This window comes from Pterocles gutturalis, unplaced genomic scaffold (assembly GCF_000699245.1).
Source record: "Pterocles gutturalis isolate BGI_N339 unplaced genomic scaffold, ASM69924v1 scaffold27560, whole genome shotgun sequence".
In the NCBI taxonomy this organism is placed as follows: Eukaryota; Metazoa; Chordata; class Aves; order Pterocliformes; family Pteroclidae; genus Pterocles; species Pterocles gutturalis.
In genome coordinates this window covers 81488-84810 of record NW_010139194.1, presented here as the reverse complement: position 1 = coordinate 84810, position 3323 = coordinate 81488, and positions in this window count along the sequence as shown.

Below are 3323 nucleotides of genomic sequence, written 5' to 3'. Positions count from 1 at the left end.
CAATGTATACCATGGAGCAAGGAGCAAGCCTGTGCTCCAGACTGAAGCAGTATGACAGAGTCCTAACAGGACCTGGGGCATAGCTCCCCAAGGTAATGTTATATCATGTTTGGAAAGCATGATAGGCTAAGTTCTCTCCTTCTCAGTAAAGACACAGAGAAGAGGAAAAAATCATGCTGCTTCTGGCATGTAGTCCCTTCAGTGTGGGATTTGGGAGGAGCAACATCTGCCTCAAAGTGGAGGAAGAAGTGATAGCCTCAAATACACAAAGTGCTCAGAGTGCCCAAAGGACCCTGGTCCCCAAACTGGCCAAAAGGCTCCCAGTATTTTTAGAGGTGCTGGTCCTTGGTCTGAGGCTTTGGGGACAGGTCCAAGGGCTCTCTCCTGGGCTTCCTTTTTTAATGCAATGTGGGGTGTCCCTCTCACAGGGGGTGGGACACCCAAGCTGAGGTTCATGGCTGAGCACAACCCCAGACCGCTCCCTTATGTCATTTTGAAGAGTTTCAAAAGAAACTGATGGCAACAATCCTATCTTCTAAGACACTGTCAAGCTTTGAATAACAGAGGTTTGATTTTTAAAGGCAACCACTTAACTGGGGATGGCTCTGTTCTGCTTTGCTCAAATTAAGGTAGTGGAGCATGTGAAATGTTGTTCATGCAGGGGAGCTGCCAGTGCCCGTGTTGAATTCCTCCCTTTTGCAAGGAATTTATTTCAACCACTTATGGTTGAATCATAGAATCAAAGAATCATTGAGGTTGGAAAAGACCTCTGACACACATGGTGTGCATTTATGAATTGACAGAAAAGGTCCACTTTTGCGAATGCCAAATTATAAAACATTTTTGTGATCTGGGGAATTTCAGTCTCTGAGCTTCCACATTAGTACCGTAGCAAACTTTTTTCTGAAATTGAGAGTTCTGAAAAGCCTATCCTAGACTATACCCCAAATCACTGAGTGCTTTTGGAAATGCATCCAGCCAACCTGCTGATGTTAAGGTGAAATCAAGTTTATTGTAGTTGTTATTGAGTCATTTTGGCTTTGTCATATTTTCTTGCAAAACTAATGTAAGTGAAGATGGAATCATTAGACTGAAATTTTCAAAGGTGTTTGGTGCTCCTGAAAGAGGAAATTAATCTGCTGTAGCAAAAAAAGCCCATGTCAAAATGCCTTTGAAGTGGCTATAAAAGATCTTGTTCATTTGACTGTTCCAATTTACATGACAATAAAATATTAAATATTTTATATTTTAAATTGATAATTAAAAACCAGGGTCCCGTGCATTCACTCAATATAGATAAAATACCACTGACAATGGTGGGAGAAAGGGTTTAAGGAAAACCAAATTTTTTTTTTCTGGTGGAATTTCATTCCAGTGCTAAATGATGATAACTAGGATATAGAATACTCTGTTGCAAAATCATACAGTAATGTGAAAATTTCAGTACATGATTTGACAAGTGTTCATTTTTTCACAGAGTATAGCTACCAGAATATTTTTATTTTTCTCTGTGGATCCGCTGGTGGACTTGGATGCAGGTAGGCAACAGTGAAAGCACAAATGCCATATTATCGTGTCACTTAAATGAACTGTAGAAACGACCTAAATTATTTCTGTTTCTAGTTTGTAATCAGGCATTAGGCATATCCTTTTAGTAATGGCACCTCTGGAAGCCTGAGTTTACAGACTTGTGGAAATTACCTAGAACTTTTAAAGATCATCAGGAGAGCATTGCCCACAGTTGGCCTCTTTCTGCTCCTGTTTAGGGAAGCATGAGATGCTGCTTTCTCTTCCTGATGAGTTTTTCTTGGGGAAGCAGTGGATATTGCCCCTGTTCCATAGGAAAAAAAGCATGTTTTCTAACAGACTGTGGAGAAGATTGGCCAGAGTTATGAACATGGGCTCTGACATTGATTCATACCTAGCTCTGGACTGAGTCTTCCTCACTTCCATTCACTAACCTGCCTCATAGGAATAGGACTAAGGACTAAATAGGCATCAGTGAAGTGGCAAATAATAATTATCACAGTAATTTTATAGCAGCAATAATAAAAATCAAATACTTCTTCTGAGCTTTTATTGTTCTGTGCTTTCTGAAACAACCTGGATGTTTTTCTGTGGCACCAGCTTGCAGTCCATCTCCTAAGAAGGATACTTAAGGAAGAAGATGCAGTTAAAGCTTTGTCAGAGGGAAAGGGACATGAGCTTCAACATAAGAAGAGTCTTAAAAGGAAAGAGTTGAACCCATGTCTTTTGCTTACCAGGCTTTCCAGATTGGAGGCAGAAGGCAAGAGTAAAAGTGGAGGAGAAACTGCAAAGCGCTCTGCAAGCCTTGGAGGTTTAAGTGTTCAACAAAAAACAGGTTCAATTTTTTTTGGAAGAAAGATTATATTTTTATAGGGTTGCTCACTGGTGCCTGTGATGGGCTCATTTTTAATCCCTCTGAAATTACAGTTCTAGGCAACAGTTTCATTTTTCAGTACTTCACCAGAACATTGATTTTCTTGCTTTTGGCCTTGTCTAGACGCAGCTGTGGCAGAATGGAGCTGTTAGCCGCAGCAGCTGAACCAGGAACTGCTCTTTGGTATTCGTGTCCTCACAAGTACAACACAGCAGCAAACATAGGGGTTAGGAAAAGAGGAATCATTCATCTCTGAGAAATTTCAAAGGGGAAGAAAATGCCTCTCCCCTCACATGTGGGTGCAAGTCTTCATATGGTCCTGTACCTGTGGACATTTTTGGCGTAACAGTTTGTTGCATCCTGAAGACAAAACCCATGAAGCCATGTAATAGATGCATGAGTAAATGTGCTCAGAGGAATATAGTTGTCACATCCTTGACAAATTGTCATCTTTAATCCTCTCATGTGGCAAGCATCTGTGACTTTTCCTGGTGACATCTTTAAAGTCCTTTCTCTGACCAGTGTTTCAGCACACAAGATTCAGCAGGTTCTAGTAAGTATCAAGGATGTTTCCAACACAAGTATCCGAACCAGAAATCAAACAACGTCCTTCATCTGCAGTGAACCACTAAGAAGCTGATTTGCTGGCAGGAAGGAATTATGACTTTGTGGCATTAAAAAGATAAGTATCCTTTTATGCTGGGATTTGGGATTTTCCTGTGTTATGGCTGAATGCATTTACATCCTGATAATACTCAGGTCAATTGCCAAGATGTGAATGTAACTGCTCAGGATTTCTCTTGCTTCAGTACTGAGAGAATGAGGAGGTTTATATGGCACAGTGCACTCTTGAAGGTCACAAAGCTGCTAAAAGCCAGAAGCCTAATTCTCCCCTCATACAGAATGCTATGAATGAAGACTG